The sequence below is a fragment of the Vicugna pacos genome, chromosome 1 (genome assembly GCF_048564905.1).
Source record: "Vicugna pacos chromosome 1, VicPac4, whole genome shotgun sequence".
Classification (NCBI taxonomy): Eukaryota; Metazoa; Chordata; class Mammalia; order Artiodactyla; family Camelidae; genus Vicugna; species Vicugna pacos.
The window spans coordinates 65,028,164-65,049,552 of record NC_132987.1 but is presented as its reverse complement, the minus strand read 5'-3'; the positions used below and the strand labels follow the sequence as shown (position 1 = coordinate 65,049,552).

The 21,389-nt window shown below is 47.3% G+C and overlaps 1 protein-coding gene across 5 annotated transcripts in view; it reads right to left on the bottom strand.

Moving 5' to 3' along the window:
• MYLK (myosin light chain kinase) overlaps nt 1-21,389 on the bottom strand; it is a 247,068-nt gene that overhangs the window by 179,950 nt on the left and 45,729 nt on the right. For 2 of the 5 annotated variants that reach the window (XM_072964017.1, XM_072964020.1), the window contains exon 2: nt 19,865-20,024. The exons of the other annotated variants lie outside the window; for them this stretch is intronic. The gene's annotated coding sequence lies outside the window, so the exon portion shown is untranslated. The remainder of the gene's footprint in view (nt 1-19,864; nt 20,025-21,389) is intronic. 5 annotated transcript variants of the gene reach the window in all.

Below are 21,389 nucleotides of genomic sequence, written 5' to 3'. Positions count from 1 at the left end.
TTCTGAGTCACGAAGCACATGCTGCCCTTAAGCTTTCCGCAGGGAGCTGGCCCTGTGGTGATGATCTGAAGGGACTGGTCCAAAGGATCCTGAGCTGGGAGAGGCCTTGGATTCTGAGAACATGGGTGCAGATGAACTGTGGCCACTGAACATGGCCCCAGTTCCTTTCCACACAGTTTAGGGGAGATGCCAGCACCCCATGGCCTTTTTCTCCTGGGAAAACACCAGCCCTATGACTGGACTAATGCCTGGCTGATTCAAGGAGAAAGAACAAGGAGGACCCTTCTGTGGGAGGCTGGCCTTTCCTGGTAGGAGCTTCAGGCATTGGGCTGGAACAATGTCTTCCAAGGAGAGAGGGAGCAGGAAGCACAGCCTCCAAGAGGAGGGGATGCAGAGATGTGGACGCTGATAAGAACCAGGGCTGAGTTTGAAGACTGTCTCCAGCCTCAAGTGTCTACAGCTTCTGCTGGACCTCCTGGGGCCCACAGTTGCCAGCACCCAGCTGGCTCTAACACATCCTGTTTTCCCCCTGTGCTTCCCTTACTGACAGGCCTGGGGAATCCTTCTTTTGCAAATCCTGTGACACAGAACAGGAAAATGAGGCAAGCCAACCTGCTCCACCAACTCCTACAGGCTCCTGGATTTGAAATTCGAATTTGCAATTGTTTTCTAATTACCCCCACAGACACAACCTGCGGCCAACAGTGTATGGATTTCTAGTTTCCCTCCCACCCTTGGTTAGCATGACAAGAAGGCAGGTGCACAGAGAAGGGGAATGAGGAAGGAGTCGAGACCTGGTGTCTCCATCATGCCAGAGGAAGGAGGGTGCTAAATCCAGGTAGGTGCTAAATCCATGATATCTTCAGATTGGCCACTTGAACCAGACAGAGAGGACCAATTCCTACTCTAGAGTCAAGCCTAGAACTGTATCAAGAACGCTGCTGGGATAACCACCAGTCTTGGGACTAAAAATAAGAAACTGACAATCTAAGAGTAGCCTAGGTGGTGACGCCAGCCAGTGGACTTGGGTGGGTGATTCCATCACAGGCTTTGTAGTCAGACATGCCTGCACTTGAACCCGCTTCTGCCACTTAGTAGCTGGATAAACATGGGTGATTTACTTAATCTCTCTAAACCTCAATTTTCCCATCTGTAAATCTGTTTTGTAGGGCTCTGTGGAGATTAGAGGGAAGGTCAAGTACCTAACACAAAGCAGATACTCAGAATACCTAGTACACTGTAACTGTAATGCAGTTTCTAACAATAGCAAGCACTCAGCAAATGGTGACTCTCAGGTTAACAGTCAGCCATGGGGACGAATCAGAGGTAGCACATTTCACTTAGATGTTCTAGTTCATTGAAATATTGCCGCAAACATTGCCTTATCTATCACAGAGAGTAGATTACTACTTCATGCTCTCAGGTTGACTTCTTTTATCAGTTACTTGTCATATGCGTTGCTCTCAGTCCTCCCAAATTCTCATTTACTGTTAGCATAGCAGAATATGGCTGGGCTGCAGAATGTGAGGATTGGTAGGGGACCTAAATCACCTAGCCAACTCCCTTACTTTATAGATTAGGAAACAGACCCAGAGTGGACCTATGTATCTTCAAAGACAGGAGGGAAGAGACCTGAAGTTTGCAAGGCACAGAGAATGAACCATGACCATCTAAACAAGTGAGCCCTGCAGCAGAGTGCTGAGCTGGGCTGAGGAGATGGTGGTACGTGCCTCAGAGCAAGGAAATGCATCTGGGAAAGGATGGGTCAAGAGAGGGTTTAAGAGATGTAGTCATTAAATTAATTGGGACTAGGTTGTGGAGGGTAGTAATGCTCTTCAATAATGCTACTAAAATGCTTTTGACTTAAAATAAACACTGAGGAGAGGGAGGGTATAGCTCAGTGGTAGAATGTGTGCTTAGCGTGCACAAGGTCCTGGGTTCAATCCCAGGTACCTCCATTAAAATAAATAAATAAATATATAAACCTAATTGCCTCCTGCCTCAAACAACAAAAAATTCATAAATAAAATAAACACTGAGCTACTGACAACTTATGAAGTGCTTTCCCAATCAAGATCTCATTTTAATTTCACAACATATTGAGATATGTTACAATCCCATTTTATTGATGGGAAATCTAGGCTCAAAGACCAAGTGACTTGCCTAAAGTCACATAGCTAATAAAGCAGAACTAGAATCTAGTCCTTACCCCAAATCCTGGCTCAATTTGATAACATGCTCAGGAAAGATTTAGCAAGATGTGTTCAATCTTATCCAGTAAACACCATGCCCAACAGGAAATTTCCAGTATAACAACTGTGTTGATATTCCCTTAGATTTTATTGGAATGATAACTGATAGGTATAAATTTGACTAATGTAGTCAATCCTCTTCCAGAGAAAGCTCCTTTTATTTGTCCCAAATTAATGGATGACTTCATTTCAAACCCTCGTGCCTGAGGGAGATACCATGCTTACTTGCTAATCTCAAGCAAATACATGCAGGACCAACGCCACCATCAGTAGATATGCCTCTCCCCACTTACAGAGATGCTCTCTCTTCCCATTCACAGGCCAGACACCTCTATGTTCTCCCCCAAATCTTGCTACTCTTTTCCAGGCCCCCCTTGGTTCTCCGCCTACTGGCTGGGCACAATCCCAGACCTCGGCTGTGGGTCCTGCATCAGAACAGCAAGGAGGATGCTGGCAGTGTGACAAACCCTGTGTCTCCACATGCAGTTCCCCCTTGTCCTCACCTACCCTCCCATGATACGAGGGCCTGTCCCCAGGACATCATGCAGCTCTGGATGGGAAACAATGGCTTAGTGTTCAAGTGGAACTTACCTGGGGTGGTGGAGAGCTGCCAACCCAACCCAGCCAGGTTTATCAGCCCAAGGGCCTAAAGTCAGGCTCAGACACAGCCCTGCTCCTCCTTCAGACTTCTTAGTCTTTCACTCCGAGGGGCTGCATCATCTTCCCTCCCTGCTGGCTGCACCTACTGAGAACTATGCAGTCCCATCAGGGATAGGGGCACAGGGGAGCCTGCCTCTCTGAGGCTCGTTCAGGATTCTTGGGTACCAACCTCAGGTCCTTTGCAGAGGAGACTCACTCACCCTGGGAACCTGGGATGTCGGGGCTAGAAGGGACCTTAGAAATGGTGCCATCACCCCTCCATCCCCAGAGGGGTGCCACTCATCCTGGAACATCAGCTATACTCAGAGATTTGGGGGAAGCATTTTTATATTAGAACCAATGTGCTCATGTTACTATATAGAATGACAACTATAAGTAGATTTTACAAATAACCATAAGACTTCAAAGAAATGTGATGCTTTCTGTAAGCTGCTTCAGAGTAAGCCCCTACCCCCAGAATACAAGTTCTTTCTCCACTTCCCTTGGGGATGGCGAGTCAGAGAAGCACTGGTCCCACCCAACCCACCTGTTTCACAGAAAGGTAACCTCAGGTCCAGCTAAATGAAGTGACCGTGAACCACAATGCCTACTGTTACTAATAAAAATAGTCCATTTATTGAATGCTTACTAAGAGCCAGGTACTGTACTGAGAGTTTTACCTAAGTTAACTTTTATTTTCCAAGCAACTCAATAAGATAGGTAGGATTTTCATTTTAAAGATGAAGAGAAGACTCAGAGATTGAGCAATATATTCCAAATCACAGAAGTAACAATGACAGCTACTTCTCATCAGCTGGTTTTGAACCCGGCCTCTGACTCCTAGGTGTCATCCTTGATGACAACATCACACTGTTAGAGATGCCACAGGGCGGAGCTGGGAGCGGGTCAGAGTCCAGGGTGCTGGCTGGCGTCTTGTCCTGGCTCTGCCACTAGATCCCACACAGCCCTAGCGTACCAGGGGGCCTTAGCCCACTCTCAGTCTGCTAATAAGCAAACTGAGGCCCAGAGAGAAGGGCTTAATTTAAGGCCAGAGCCACTGAACTTCAGGGACAGGGTCTGCTAACAGTGGGCCCTGGAGAAGCGTCCTAACTTCTCTGGGAGGAGATCTCCAACATCCCTCCTGGATGTACCAATTACAATCTGATGTGCACATCCTGTCAGCCCTTGTGAGCCCAAGGCCCTGCGGGGGCCTCTCTCACTTTAGTCTGCAGACAGCAGCTCAGACAAGCTACCCTTAACCTCTCACCAGGGGGCTGGTGGGGCCTGTTGAGGGAACTCATTTGACAGTCGCCAGCTGCTTCTGGTTCTGAACTGATCAACTAGTCTGCTAGTCATTAGCTAAGCCTTGTATGCCAGGAAGCAGAATGTATACACAGTAGCCAAAAGCCACAGCCACAAGCATGCACACCCATCTCAGCAAGGAAATTCCAGAAGTTCGTTCATTCCTGTGGTTCACATCTATATGACTCTTCCTTCAGATCCCAACTTCTCAGGCCCCTGATGTTTGTCTAAAAAGCTTACTCCACAGCTGGACAAATGCATGCTGAAAAGATGTGACTCCGTTGTGACTACTTAGAACATTTCCATCTTCGGTGGTATCCCTATTGATCACCTGGGCTGAGCAAGCCAGGTTTATCAAGACTGTGCTCCCAGCAGAGTAGGAAGAACACTGGCTGAAGGGTCAGAACACTCAGTGTGTCACACATCCACCACTGTATGCTCACTGGGCACCTCCATTGTCACGATGGGCACAAATAAGTTGAGAGGTTAAACAGCGTGGTGGACACTGTATCCTCCCAGTGGACGACAAGCGCTGCGGGAAGAGGAAGGACACACCCCTCGTCTGGACCTCACTCTGCCCACGGTCTCCATCTGCTCCCGTGGCCTCCTCTCTCACACCCTGACTGCACTCCCACCCCCACCCCTCCCCTGCTTCTCCTTCCTCACGAAGTGGCCACTCTCTGGGTGAAGCCCCCACTGCCACAGGTGGACAGGGTGTCCTCAGGTCTGGAGCTGGTGTTTGCTTAGCCTGGGCCTCTCTGGGCTAAAGTTTCAGGCTTGGGTTGGCCCAGTGCCTCCATGCTCAGGTCTCTCTGCTTCATTTCTGACAGCCCAGTAGCAGAACTATGTGTCCCCCACCTAGCTGGAGCAACTGTGGAGCTATGCAAGGACAGATGACGGGACTGGAGTGAAGGTCAGGCACAAAATGAGGACATGAGTGTTGCCTCCAGGCACGCAACAAAGGCTCAAGCCCCTGTGGTGCCAATTGAGGTGATGGGACTCAGCGGGAACCACACCCAGCTCCAAGTCCCGATCCTACGGGGATTCGTGCACTGGGAGGAAAGTATCAGAACATTAGAGGGCAAAGAGAGAAGTTAGAGAAGCTGAGACTCAGGGAGCAGACATGAAGGGCCAGCACTCCTCACTTTGGCCCTGAGGAGGCCGCTGGACATTAGGAACCCTTAGGCTGCTAGGGAAGAGGCCGACTTGAGAGCAGATGAACGCAGCTCAGGGCCTCCTGCCTCCTTCCTCCCCTGCCCAGCCCAGTTCCTCCGCTCCCACCCATACTGTTGCAGCTACCCTGAGCACGCAGGTCTGCAGGTTCTGGGTCCCTCCTCCAGCTGTGGCTCTTTAAAGCTGAGCTACTGGAAGTTCAGACAACCCCTGCCTGATGTTCTAAGCCTGTCCCAGCTCCCCAGGGAGCTACTGACTGGGGAGCTGCTTGCACAGGCTCCAGGCTCCAGGCTCCAGGACTCTCGCTGGGGGCTGGCAGGCCACCACCTCTCACCTTCCCCTTTGTGCTCCTTGAGTTGGCAAGAAAACCCACTTGTGTGCCAGCTGTGGTGCCTGCGGCAGCACTGGCCTGGCGTCCAGGCAGACCCTCGGCTGTCCTCACGTGACCCTCACGCTGGTCTGCGGCTTGAGGCCCTTCTGCACCACGGCTGGCCTGCCTCCCTCCCTTCCTCCCAAAGGACGCCCTCTGGTTCCCTGTCTCAGCAAGGCATTAGGGATGTTGCTGAGAACATCTAGTTCTTACCACCAGCAACAACAGGTGAGAATAGAGAGTGAGGCATTTTCTCCATTAATGACTTTTTCCCTCAATCAGGTCTACCTCACTTCATCCTCAGGTATCACTGAAGATACTGATGAGGCTACTGATACTGATGAGAAGATGTGTTTCTTCTCTTCTCCCGTCCCCAAGCCTGCTCCAGAGAGGGGCTTTTGAGAAAGAAAGTGGTGACCCCTGGGAATCCAGAGGAAAGGGCATAGAGAAAACTGACGGTGCATCAGCAGGAACTCAGGCAAGCGTGAATGACCCTCTAGACAGAGGACCGTGCTCAGAGGTGTCAGCTCAACTGGCCCCATGAGGCGTGGGGGTGGGAGAGCACCTGCCCCTCCAATCCTTTCTTGGAAAGAGGGGGCCAGCATGAAGATCAAGGGTTGCCCAAGTGTCAGCTGGGTTCACCTGGTCAGGGGAACAGAACTTGAAGACAGGGGACTTAGAATCCTATTGGAGAAGCCAGATCAACAAAAGAGAATGTAATTATGTATAAAATAGATAAACAAGTTTATACTGTATAGCACAGGGGACTGTATTCAATATCTTGTGGAAACTTACAGTTAAAAAGAATATGAAAACGAACATATGTATATTCATGTATGACTGAAGCATTGTGCTGTACACCAGAAACTGACACAACACTGTAAACTGACTATACTTCAATAAAAATATATTTTTTAAAAAAGAGAGAGAATATAACCACAGGGGCCAGGAAAGTGGGATTGGAAATGAAACAGCTAGTGGGGCACTGGCCTGTCCACAGGCCTTTCACCCCTTCATGTTCTTCCACTCCTGAACCCAACAGTTCTGCACCCTGCTTGGGACACTCAGCCAACACAAGTCAGCGATTCATTTCTCAGTGTTCAGCCTAGAGGGGAACATGGGCCCAGCATTTACTGCGTGTTAAGTGTTCTCTCTTCCCCACAGTAACAAGACTGGTACAGACCTCTGAAGAGAAGTATGTTGTTCACCATCACTGCAAAGCTTTGAAATGGCCATCCTAGTTGTTAGAACATTTTCTTCTGGACAATGTAGGGAAGCATCCTGCCGGTGGGCATAGTGGCCAACCAGCTAGGTCTTTCCAGGTGTGGTGGATCAGGCCAAAAAAGTACTGAATGTGCTTATCTACACCAAATATATTAAATGAATAATGTACTTCTAGTTATGCTAATGAATAATTTATCATTCACACTTAATGTAATAATCAGTTTTATTCTCACTCTGGTTTTTTATGGTTACCCGATTCAGGATTTTTCTTAGAGAAAGCAGTCTCCTGGGACTTCCCAGGGTCCGGTGTCTGATGGAGAGAAATTCAGGACATTATACCGAAGAACTCTGCTCCCCTGCACACCTATTAGTAGAGGCTGGGTTCCATCCCCCCAGTGGCTTTGTCTCTCTTGGTTCTAGGCCCAAGTGAGGTTCTGGGAAGCTGCAATTTGGCACAAGCATATACTTGCTCAGGTGTCCTCTCTCCCCTGATCTTTGCAGGTTCCTGGCAAGTCTTCCTCTCTCTTAGGTAGGCAGTACTTTCCCCCACGCTCCCCACAGCATCTCAACTAGAGGAATGAAATACTATTTAAGTGCCAGAAGATAACTTCTTGCTTAAGTCCAAGAAAAGCCAAAAAGAGCTAGCTTATCCCCGTACGCAAACAACAGGACAAAACATCTACAAAAGCTCTAGAGAGCTCTTCACTTCGGCCATCCCTGAAGCGTTTCTCCACCTGTTCATGTGCAGAGTGAGCTATACCTCTCTAGCTTCTCTGTTGAATGGAAGCCCCTCTGAGCTGAAACTGTGAGGAGATGCTTGTGATTTAGCTATATATTTTTTTCAGATTATTTTCCATTATAGATTATTTCAAGATATTGAATACAGTTCCTTATGCTATACAGTAAATCCTTGTTGCTTATCTATTTTATGTATTGTAGTTTGTAACTGTTAATCTCATACTGCTAATTTATCCCTCACCTCTCCCTTTCCCCTTTGGTAACCATAAGTGTGTTTTCTATGTCTGTGAGTCTGTTTTGGTCTTGTATACAGATTCATTTGCATTATTTTTTAGATTTCACATATAAGTGACACATTTGTCTTTCTCTGTCTGACTTACTTCACTCAGTATGATAATCTCTAGGTCCATCCATGTTGCTACAAGTGGCAATATTTCATTCTTTTTATGGCTGAATAGTATTCCATTGTGTATATATACCACAGCTTCTCAAACCAATTGTCTATTGATGGCCCCTTGAGTTGTTCCCATGTCTTGGCTATTGTAAATAGTTCTGCTATGAACACTTTGGTTCTTACATCTTTTTTAATTAGAGTTTTTGTCTTTTCTGGATATATGCCCAGGAGTGGGATTGCTGGATCATATGGTAAGTCTATTTTCAGTTTTTTAAGGAACCTCCATACTGTCCTCCAGAGTGGCTGCACCAATTTACATTCCCACCAACAGTGTAGGAGGGTTCCCTTTTCTCCACACCCTCTCCATTGCTTGCTGACTTTTTACATGAACTTTAAACTCACCCCAGTCCCCTTGTTTCATCCTCTCTTGTCATTGTTCATAAATAAACAATATTTGCTGAGAGTCTGATTGCAAATGACTTTTTTCCTAACATAAATACTATCATTTTCTATATATTTCCCAGTATTTTTCTATATATGTACTTTTTAAAACAAAATTATACATACACATTATCATTGCCTTCATCTTCATACTTTTGTTCAAGCCAAACCACAAACTTTCTCCTGGTTATGGAACACTCGTTCTAAGTCTCATTTTTAATGATTTTGTAATATTCTGTCAAGTGGATAAACCATAATTTACTCAATCATGCCCCTGTTACTTACCATTTAGGTTGCTTCCAATTTCACTAAAACAAACAACATCACAAGTCACAATTTAACAAACATAACTTTTCCTTCACTCTAAATTATGTTTCCTCAAGATAGTTCAAGAATTTTGATTACTGAGTCAAAGTGCTTGAAATTTTTATGGCTCTCGAATCTAAGTCCTCTTAATTTCTGTCAATGTACAACCTGGGGGTGCCTCATGGCTCCCCAATATTTTGCTCTCTTTCCTCAGCCCCAGTTTGATCTTGAGCTCCTTGATCTGGCGCCAGGGCTCAGGTATGGGCCAGGTCCAGGGGTTCCCACACAGTTTGAAGGGATGTGCACTTAGATAGGTATCTGACCAGGTTAGGCAAGACTTGGGAATTGAGGCAAGTATTGAGCAAGAGAGGGAAGGATCCAACTCCAAGCGGTCATGAAGTTCAAAACAACTGTTGTTTTCAACCAAAACATGGGGCCTCTGCTCTCTCCTCAATAATCCTGCCAGCGGGGGCAGCCCCGGAGGCCTCCAAGTATTTTCTACCCAGCTGAGTCCTTAAGGTCCCCCTTCTCTAGGGCCCTCCTGGCAGGATTTATGGCACTGGTTCACAAGCCCCATCCAGGACAGTTTCCATGATAAAATACAAAAATGAGGACAAGACATGGAGTTTTTCACACAACTCACTGTATATAGTTGAAAAGCCTGTCCTTAATGTCAGTTTTTGTCCCTCACACTTTTTGGAGTTTAATGTATTCTTTATTTGTAAAAATGTCCGTGGCTTTGTCTAATGAGTAGCTCTTTCATTTATCACATTGTTTTGAAGGCTCACTACCTGCCAGGTGCTATTCTAGATCCTGGAGACACAGCAGGGAATATATCATACAAAGGCACCTGCAGCTAAGTACCTGATAATTTGCTTTTTTAAAAAATTGTAAGGTAAGTACCTGACACTTAGCTTTTGATTACTGAGGCCTCCACTTCAAAGGCATCCACTTGGAATAAACACACTGCCAGCTACAGGACTAGAGAAAGAGCCAGGCCACCACACCCATGAAGTTCCCTTTTTTTGAGAGAGGGAGCTCTGGTTGACCTAGATAACTGACAATTTGACTGACTGCTTTTCCCTTCTTGCACTTTTATTCTTGCTCTTATGCTTTAAATTCACCAATTTAAGAGTGAACACTCGAAGCCCTAGGCACCCCACCCTTGATTCCAATAAAAGCAAAACCCCAGGTCAACTCGCTCTCCTCCCTCTCTCTCTCCTTCCACTCCCCACCCCTTGTTGTGTGGCCCCAGGATGCCTTGCACCCTCCAGGACCTCTGAGTAATAAACCTTGTCTTTTCTAAGTTCCCTGATGGTTGTTACTGAGGTGTGTCTTGCAATCTCAATAAGAACCACAAGGGTCAGTCCAGCCACAACACTAGCTCCCGTCAGGGGAAATGCCTGTGGGGGCCACCACGAGTGGCACGGCCCAGGGGAGTGCCCCCAGGCATTTCTAGCTTACAGCATCACTATCACTAGGCTGAGACCACCCTGAACAGTGTCCCCGCTCAGCCCAGCATGAGCTCTGACTGGGGACTCTGTCTCCACAGCTGCAGCGTGCTCGGGTTTGTACATCTTTGTGTCTTCATGGCAGTGTCCTGCACTGTCCCTTCTCATTAAACACTTGCTGAGGATGGACACGCCCAGGAGGGTCAGTGGGAACACTTGTGTGCACAGCAGAGCGCCTGTGGGCAGTACGAAGACGGCATGAAATCAAACAGCTCTGGGGCTGCCTGGCTTCCAATTCCCAGCTCTGCTGTGGGACCTTCAGCAAATTCCTTCATCTCTCAGCCTGTGTCCTCACTTGTAAAGTGGGCAGGAGAGTAACAGTACTTGCCTCAAGAGGCTATGAAGATAGAAGCCCTCAGCACACCAATAAATGTGACCTGGTAGTAGCAATAACAATAGCATTATTTGGGTGCTAAATAAACCAGCTAATAGGTGACTGTGTCAAAAGTAAACCAGGTGAAAGGTCACCGCCCACAGAACTAAACTGAAACTGAAGTTACATTTGATGGGCCAGAAAAAGTCCCTTAGGTATAAAAGGGAAAAGTAAATTTGCGTATGAAAGAAGAAAAATTAAAAAACTAACCAGAATTTCTCTTCCTTTTCCAATGATGTCAATGATAGAAACTGACAGATTTCATTTATGTCAGTGATAGAAACATGGCAAAATGCTCCTGCCAAATCCAGGTTTCTCAGATGATGGGTACATGCCAGGACTCAACCACAAATGGCCACGATGATTTGTAGGAGTGGAACTGAGGATAAGCACACAAGTGCAGGGACTTTCCGAAAGTATGGACATCCCACAGACAGATAATTTCCGGAGCCACAGCGGGTTTGGGAATTTAAGAAGCCTGTGGAATGGGGTAGAAAACAGAACACTGGCCTCAACAAGCAGCAGGACAAAGGCCCAAGCTTGCAGAGGTTGCTCTTAGCTCTGCTATTGAAATGCAATGCTGTACAGACTTAGTATCAGTGGCGCAGATGCAGTAATGTCAGCAAACTAGATAATTAAAGCTTTTTGGCTCACTTTTTCACTCTCTTGCTTTCTGGAGGGAGGTTGATAGAAAAAAAGAGATGGGTCCAATAAACCAAGAATTCCTCAGAGTTTTAAGTGTATTTTTAGTTACTCCTGACATTTGGGATAGCAGAGACATTATTTCAGGATCAGAGATCAGATCCTGATCATGCCCTTTACACTAGGATAAACATCACTCTCCAAAACCCTTTGATGAGAATGTAATTCTGTAAAAAATATGCACAGGCTAATTGAGATCACGTTGAGGGTGTCTCCAGCCTCTGATAGAAGATGTTTCTGGCTGAGGGGAACAGATGCCATTAAACCAGTTGCCACCACCCCTATTACTCACCAACATCCCAAATTCCTCCAAATTCCTCCTTGTACTACATGTGGACCGGGTCTGCTCGACTCAGGACTGGAGCTCCCCAAGACTAGGGGTGTGACCACAGGTTCACAGCCAGGTCCTTACAGAGCAGCGCTGGACATCAATCACCTGGTCCGACTTGCTTTTTACAGCGTGGGCTATTTGACAAGGAAAGAGTAAATCACAGAACCACAGATACAATCAAGAGACCATGGAGATCTTCTGACTCAACCTTCCACCCAGTAAAGGAATCCTGTTCTGTTTGAAACTGGGCAACTTTGGGACTGATGTATGTGGACAACTGCCAGGACCTAGTCAGGTGATGAGGCTGGGGATTACAGGGATGGAACCAAACCCATCAGGGGTAGAGGCAGGACTTAGCCAGGCTCCTGGTGAGTCCCTCCAGGAGAATGTGGGGAGCTGCGGGACTAGGGATACAGCTGAGACTAACTCTTCCAGCCCCCTTAGGGCAGCCTGGGTTCCCAGTTTAGGTCTCTCCCCAATCCCACTCATGCAGGAAACCTCTCTGGGTATGTCTGACAAGGGAAAATTCTCAGAGAGGGGACAGGAAGGGGTGGCAGGGGAGGGAGTTCCAATCACTGAGTTCAGCAGGGTCTGCTGAGCCATGATATGCCTCCCCCTAACTGGATCCACTTCTGGGCCCTGGAGTCACATAAACGCTACCTTTCTACAAGACATGCTTACAAGCATCTGAAGACAATCACCGTTTATCCTTCTGCAGAGGGAACACACTTGGCCCTTTCAACTATTCCTACCTGCCATGGTTTCCAAACCCTTCCATATCCTTTGGGCACACACTAGTGTCACCAGGACCCCCTTGGCATGCCCCTGAGGACTGAAGAAAGAACACAGGAGCACAGTCGTTAAACCACAGGTTTGAATCTCAGCACCATCATTCACCATGCCTCTTCTGCAGTTTCCTCTGCAGCACCTGATAATCTTAGTTATGAAAAATGCATAAGTCAGTTTGTAGAGAACTCTTAGAGCTGTGCCCAGCACCCGATGAGCAGCTAGTTACATTTCAGCTATTTCTTAGCACAATGCTTAGCATCTGAGAAGTATGCAATACAGACACAAATCCTGCAGCTGATACTCCATTGCTAACCAGCTTCCTTACTGATAAAATTACAGTATCACGTCAGAGCTTTGATGAGGGAAGAAGCGAGAAGTCTCCTGGTCAGTGCCTGGTAATGCACACTAGCTTCCTTTCCCTTTGTACAGATGGAGCAGTTAGGAGCCGTTCTCCGTGGGACTCTCACATTTCTGCATATCCTGCAAGCAGAGGCACTGACTGCTTTTGCTCCAGACTATCTTTTCAAGAATATTTGTATCTTCAGTAACCTTGGAAGAGAGAGATAGTATCTCCCTTTGGAGCTAAAGTGCAGGCATGTGTACTGTGCATTATAAAAGGTTTGCATTCCCTCAGCTCAGGATTTCTCTCCACTGTGTGTGCAGCTGCCACCTGGCCCTCTGTGTCACCTATGGAGATTGGCGCTCAAAGAACCAGTGCGAGAAAATGCTGGTACTCTGGTCACTGCCAGTGCTGTGAATCATAAAGTCCTATCCCTAACCCACAGAGCTCACTGTCTGCCAGCATTCATGAAACTGGCAGCTAACGTGTTAGCTTGCCAGTTGGTGAAATCTCAGACCCTCCCTAGTTATTAATGACAAAGTATCCCCACCTTCTCGGGAAGAGATGGTGGCAAAATAACACCCCACCACCACAGTAAAGATCTTAAATTGTCATTGATTCTATCACATTCTGTCCAGATTAGCTCATTTTTTAGAAATTCTGAGTGAAGAATTTTTCCTTATTTAATTACCTTATTTATTCATTTTGATTTCCATCTTCTTGATTTTAACTGAAAGTTTCATTCATCTGAGGTCCTTCCAAACCTTTTTTTGAGGGGAGACATCTTTTGAACTTGAAGGTCCTCCTTTCAAGTGCCCTTGTCTGAGATGCACAGACCACAGTCTCTCCTCCCACTCTACTCACTTCTCCCACCAGACCAGGTAGCCCCTCCTTTAAAGCTAGACTCTTGTCTATAGCATCAGATACCTTGAATTGTACACAATCCTTGACAAGCTTCTATCTTCATTTGCTTTGTGGCCAAGAGCCCCGCGAGTTCTACTCTCATCCTGGGATGCCCTTTGCTCTCCACTCACCCTTTACTGAGAGCAGTGGGAGGGCCTCTCATGTTAAACCCCTACCCCAGAAGGTCGAGATGTGTGACCTATGGGACGTAAAACAGCTGAACAGCAGCAGACACCAGCTGGCATAGTTGGGAAGAAGAGGTAAGAACATCCATGTCCTGCTGGGAAATCTGGTTAAAACCACTAACACTGTAACCCAGAGCAAGCCGAGATCCAAGAAGACAGCTGTGTGAACAGGGCAGGGAAATGCAAATACTGCCATGTACGTGCTCCAGACTCATCTCTGGCACTAGAAAGACAGGAGCACAGTTAGGAGCAACGTTATGAAATGCAATTTCAACTCACCCCAGGCAGCTTACTAGGAGGCCCACTGATATGGAAGCTGTCAGTGGTTACAAATCTTCCTCGGGCACAATGAATCAGTGGGACATGAGCTTTACCCCTGCCTCTGCCACTGTCACTTATGTTCAGATCAAGGATTCATGCACATGATAAAATCTAGCTCACACAAACCCACTGACCATTCAGATAAGCTATCAGTGATTTTCATCGCTTCCTCCCTTGGGTACTTTCTTGCACTTTATAATTACCTTGCTCTCCACCACGAAACTGGCTACATCCAGGCCTCAGCATCTGTTATTAAATTATAATATGATTCTTTTTAAGAATAATTACAAATAAATAAGCCAATAAATCTCTTGAATTACAATGCTTTTCTCTTATTCATCTTTTTAATTTGGGGGGGTTATTTTTAGATTTTACTGTCTAAAGATTTCTTAGAATATTTTAAAACATGATTGGGTATCCCAAGACCTCAACATCTGGTCATAAGTTACTTGCAGAATTTTGTGGCATAGTTTTCTTTCTTTTGAGAATGATTAATCTGTGATGGCTTTAATGGATATCAAATGAACAAAAACAGCTTTTATCTTAACATAGTTCCAGCAGTATGCTTGGGCTTTAATTAGGCCCCATGATCAGGGATCACCCAGGAAAGTTTAGTAATTAGGTTCCCAGGATAACACCAGGGGATGGATCCTTGGCTGGCAGGCTTATTTCCAGCTTAAATGCTCATCCCACACCCAGAGTCTCCCTTGTGTTGCAGAGGGCTCTCAACTTCTGGTCCTGCCTCATTGGGATGGCCTCCCATCTCTTTCAAGTTCTCACAGTGCCCCTACCCTTTCCTATGATCCCACGGGTCCTCTGGTTTCACTATGTCTGTGTAGGAGACAGGACAGGATGCAAATCTTGTCTCAGACTCCCAATTGCCGGAAACTTCATTTCTCTCCCTGCACAGATTAACTCCTAGTGTGTCCAGCCCTTAGGGACTTTTGAGTCTGTTCCATCATGGACACTGCCCCCAGTCAGAGATGGCTAGACCTTCATACCTGGTATCCTCCACAGATGCAGATCAGTGGAACCTAGTCAATGAAAGTGGCCCTGACTGTGTTGACGCACTGCCCATAGAATGCTTCCCCACACACAGGGGCCATTGGAACTCTGCTCTTTGTCAGGACTTGAACTGGCAGTTCTGAGTCTGGTACCACCAAGAAAAGCCATGAGAGGCTCCTCCATCTATCCTTCTTCAGCCACAACAGAGATGGAAGGGAGAGAATCTGTAATAGAGGAGAACAAATCTGACTCTATATTGGATCTGTTCCTTTAGTTTTAACTATTGTGCCCTGTTTTCTAGGCTTAGTCTTGCTAGCTCTGCACCTTTTGTGAAACAGTGTTGCCTTTGGCCTGGAATATACAGGAGAGCCTATTCTCTGGGCTCTGACCTTTAAGGATGTTAGCACTCGTGCGCTTATGTAGAGATAGCAAGTTGCAAAATAGAGAATAACCTTTGTTTAGTTGGAGGTTTACAGGGACACCATGGCCTGACCCACATGGACGGCTGCAAGAACATACAATTCCTACAGCAGGAAGTTTGCAACAACCAACCACACCCACTCCCCTGGTTTTTTTTTTTTTTGGTTTTTGGTTTTTTTTTTTTTGTATAAAAGGAGCTTGTATTCTGCCTGAAGCAGGATGGTTCTCCAAGACATTAGTCTGCCATTCTCTCAGTCTGCTGGCTTTCCGAATAAAGTCACTATTCCTTGCCCTAACACCTTGTCTCCTGCTTCATTGGTCTGTCGTGCGGCAAGCATAACGAGTTTATCCAACTGCTACATCAACCTATGGCCATTCAAAGAGCTCATCCTGACACTTCAGTGCCCTCTTCCTCAGCTTTGAGCTATATGACTACATTTAAGGGGCTGATAGTTTCCTAAGTCAAGAATCTGATACTTTGTGTTTCCTTCCTGCTCCTCCCATCTGTCCTCTCCTATGCCACCCAATTCTTCTTACTCGGAGCTGGGCTATTACTAGCCTCTTTGCCTAGAGTGGGACTAGTCCTGCCCCTTCCTCATCAACACTGTCCCCAGAGCCCCAGTGCCGGACAACCCCAAAAGTAGTTGCTACACGGAAGTGTCCCCTCAGGCCTCAACATCCACATAGCAAAGCTTTGCTAGTACGCAATTAAGTGACACTTTGAGAGGCTCCAAGTACAAGCAGAACAACACTGAAATAATCCCTGGCTTCAGTGAGTTCCCAGTCCAACGAGGGAAGACAAAGCCCAGGAGCTTGTAAGGAACCAGGAAATCATCAAGAGGACACTATTCCCAGTTGATAACATTTGAATGCTCCCAGCTGTGTTGGCACCGTTAATCACCCCTCCTTCTGGAAAGACTTTCTTCTCTTGGTTTCTTGGATCCTGCACTCTCCTCTTTTTCCTCCTACTTCCTCTTCCTGGTCTCTACATGATGGGTGTGCTCACTCCCGAGGGGATCAACTCTAGTCCCATGGTTTTATATACCCTCTAGAGGCCAGAGGTTCCCAAATACATTCCCTATCCCGGCCTCTTCACTAACCTGCAGTTTTACAACTGCCCATGCCACATCTCCACTGGTTTATCTAACAAGATATAACAAGATTTCTCCATTGTCTCCCACCAAGTGTGCTCCTCCTGCAGCATTTCCTGCCCAGGCAAAAGACTCCATCATCCATCCAAACGCTCAGGCCTAGGAGTCACCACTCACTCACTCACTCTCACATTCCATTCCAATCCATCAGCAACTCTCACTGGTTCTATGAGAACCAATCAGATCACTCCTCCCACCTCCAAGCCACCAGCATCTCACTCTCAGACCACCACGACAGTCTCTTAACTGCCTCCCTAGCTCCATGCAAGTCTCCCTATAGTCAGTTCTCCACACAGCAGTCAGATCATGATACTCCCCTACTCAGCACCCTCCATTACACACAGAATAAAACCCAACTCCTCACCACGACCTGTAAGGCCCTGCCTCACCCAGCCCTGCCTATTGTCCCAAATCCCCTGCTGTTCCGCTGTGTCTCACCCTCCACTCTCCGCTTGTTGGCCTACTTGCTGTTGCATCCACACCAAGTTCATTCCTGCCTCAGGGTCTTTGCAATAGCCAGTTCCTCTGCCTTGAATAGAGCTCTTCCTCCAGATTTCTCAAGACTCACACCGTAACTTCATTCTGTTCTCTGCTTACATTTTACCTCCACAAAGAGGCCTTCCTTGACTACTTGATGATCCTATATGAAATAACCCTCCACCCCAATCTCTCCATCTCATGAACTCTGCTCATTTTTCTCCAAGTTAAAATCAGTATCAGTCATTTCTGTCTTCCTCTCTCACTAGAATGAAAATTACACCAAGCCAGGACTTTGCCTCTTTCATCACTCCAGGAGTGTATGTTGAATGAACAGATTTCATGTCTGATACATTAATCAGATCAATGTTAGCCACACTGACATAGGTTACATTCTTTTCTCAGGAAGGGGACTTAATCTCTCATAAAAACATAGTATACGAGGTGGTTACAATATTGATCAAGGCCCTAATGCCCAACTTTTAAAGAAATATGATCAAGCCCCATACTTAGTTACAAGTTATATATCAAGCAACATAAAGCTCTCTAAAACACATGTGCTTTCATTAGAAAAGAATCACAATGAAGCATCTGTAAACACAACTTGATGTGATAAAGCATCACAGTTCATTGTTAAAAGTTATTTTAGCAAAACCAGAATGGACATCTTCAATAAGGTCATGAAATTCAGATACAAGATTTTCCACAGGTATCTATAAAAGAATGCTCGTAAGAATTACAAGATTTCTTGCCCTTTTAATAAGTCTATCAAGAAACGTTTATGCTTGCTGAAGGTCCCTGCATCATCTGTCAGGGGCCCGCTGGTTCAGATTTTTGGGGGACCCCAGAGAAGGGCACTGAGTTCTGGATGGTCTCTGTACATACCGGATTCATGGCTGTGCTCGTGAGGCCCCATTTCCTCACCCAGCAGGGAAAAGAGTACTAGATGATTTCTGCAGTCCTGTCCGCTATAGGTTTTACAACAGAAGTTTGTCCTCTTTTCCTCATTGCAAACCTCCCTGTCATGAGCCTCAAGATGGTAACTACACAGAAAGGGCTTCCTGAATAGCCCACTCCTTAGCACCAAGGCTCTGCCTTCAGCTTGATTTTAGCCGAGGTACACCTGCCTTTAAAATAAAGAGACTCACATTCATTTTTCCATCCTTTGATTGTCTGCTTCTGCTGCTTCGCCACATCATGGCTTCAGGGCTTTGCCTTTTACAGGAGCCATGCTCAGACATACAGAGTGTTTGCTTTGATCCAGCCTCCCCTGAGTCCTAAAATAATGCCTCCCATCTCAGCCACAGGTTCTGGATTTTCTTCCAGGCAGGGGTAGGACACCACTACTTTTGTCCTTTATCAGCCACATTAGAGTCCAATTTCACAGTCATTTTTTAAAATTCCTTTTAAAGTTACAGGATTTATTTTCTTATCAAAAGAGGAGCACTTACATACTTAGTTTTGTCTTTCCAAGTAGTCTAAGAGATCACTCACTCACTGCAGTGATGGGGTCATAGTTCAAAGCAGCTTTAGAACCACGGAGGGACAGAGTCAGTGCTATAAAATCACAGGCCACAGTTCCCTTCACTAATTCCTCTTTCCCGTCTTCTTCCTTCTCACTTTCTTTGCTTCACCGGAAGTGGCTGTGGCCCCATCAGCCTCCTTTGCGCTGACAGTGAACAGACTGCCCTCAGGCTGACGCTGGCTGAGGTTCCCTGCAGAGCTATAACCATGAGGGTCAGCATGGTGCCAAAGGAAAATCCATCTCCCTCACTGGCTAAAGCTGCAGAAAGCAATGGATACCCCCAAATCACACATATGAAATCCCAAAAGATCACCCACATGTTTGACATACTATTTCAAATCTATTTCAAATAATATTATTTGAAATATTATTCGCCATTGTATAGCTGCCCAAAGAAGGCACCATTTAAACAGACTCACTCTGTTATTCTCAGGTGGGACTTCTCACCGAACAGAGTGAAGATGACCACGTCTGTGCACGTGGATGGGTGTTCTTGGTCAGGACCTGGAACAGCTGGGCTCACATTAACACAGAGTTCTACCTGTGCTCAGATCCCGATGATGGCTGCTTGCCAAGGAACCACAGAGTCAAAGGGAAATCAAAACCAGAGCAGCCTCCTGGAGCAGCAGAGGAGAAAGTCCGGGGCAGTTTGGAAGACAGAGCGCCATGGTTAGCAGTGTGAACAGTTTCTAGCAGAGGCCAGAGCACCCAGCAGGAGGTAAATCAAGCTTGTTTTCTCGCTGGCTCTATCAGTGGCTCCCACTGACTTCACCAGTTCTAGAATCCTGACCAGCCAAGCCAAGGTCAACAGATCATGCTAAAGCATGCTGACTTCACCCCCACCTGCCCAGGCACCTGGCCAGGTGTCACCTCACCTTGGGGGCACTGGTCCCTCCCAGCCACCCAGGAAGACGCACAGTTCCCTCCTGGCAGCTCCTCGGATGGACTGAGGGGGGAGGGTCAGCAGCATAGTTTAAACTCTGCCCACTCACCAATGTCTCCTCTGCTGTTTGTTGTGGCAACTGGGCTGGGAGGACAAGGAAAGATGACCTGGAGGTCTGCCTCCCTGTGGGGTGCCCTCAGCTGGGACGCTCCTGGAGCTGTTCTGAACTGCAGCAGGGGTGGCCGATTTGGCAGCCACCTGGCGGGTGCCTGGAGGGAAGGAGGACAGGAAAGCCGAGTCAGGGACCAACTCACAGAGCAGGAGCGGCGGGAGGAGCACATCCCTCAGAGAGGCTGGTGGAAATGTCCCAGGGACAATAGTTGCCTTTATGACCGAGTGTGGGGGTTACAGGTTTAGAGTTCAGGGAACAATAGTTAGGAGGAGAACCAGAACAAGGTGCCTCCTTCCTCCACAGAAGACAGATGCTAGAGAATCCAGGAGGGTGGAGCTGCTGAGAGGCCCTGGCAGGCTGAGGGAGGAAGGCCCTGGGGCAGGGTACTCAGGAAGATGTTGGGGCCTCTGGAGGGAGCTGGCTCCTGGGCAGTCAAGGGCCTGGCTTCGGTGACATGACCAGAGGAAGGAGTTGCTGACAGGACAGGAAGAAAGTACCCACGCCTGGGATAAGCCTGTCCTCAGGAATGAGTGAGTCCCCACCCACAACTGTCCCAGGACCCAGCCCATATCCCACCTCCCGCCCCAAGAACCCACACCCAGGCAGCCAGCCCACAGGTCCCACCCCTCAGCCTTGGCCAGGCTCCTGAAGTTCACCCCTCGCCCTGCCATCAGAAACCTGTTTCCCTCCAGCAGCAAACCTCATATACTTCTTAAAAGGGAAACAAATACTTATGTTAAGTAGTAACTCCATTATCTCAATGTACAAATGAGTTATCTCTGATAATGTGCTGTCCTTCCAGGAAAGGATTCTTTGTAAACCCAAAGAAAGTCAAGCTCTCGCAACAGAATTTCAATAGAGAGACTTGCAGACAGAAAGGTCCTTATGCATGCCTTCAGTCACACAGGAGAGCTAGAGGTGGACGCTCCATCTAGGGTGGTGGTCCCCCACACTTTGAAGAGGAAATGGGAGTGACTGGGCCCTCAGAGGAGAGGTGGGATGGGCTGGAATCCTCACTCAGTCAGTCCCGTGGCTACATGTTCTTTTCCACCTGGACAGGGAGCTTCGGCAGAAGCTGATCCCAAGAGTGCTGGCCCCATCTGAACCCAGTTGCTCCTGGTAATCCATGCGGCCACAGGACCAGGTGGGAGCTGGAGCAGGATGGTGTTCCTATAAGTAACGGTCTCTGCATCTCTCGTGGGCTCAACCCATCAGTCCCAGCAGAACTTCTCTCAACCCAGTAGGCTCAGTCCATCTGCTGCCCCTCTCCTCAAGGAATCCCCACCTTTGTTTAAGGGCTCAGGGGCCTGTGGCTCTTAGCTCCTTGCCCCGATTCCACCTCCAGCTTGAGCACACACGGCACCTCGTCCTCACCGGCTACTCTTCCACTGACGGCCAGCAGGGGGCGCCTCCTCACCTGCTGCTCCTCCTGTGCCTCAGGCCCACATCCTACCCTGTGCCC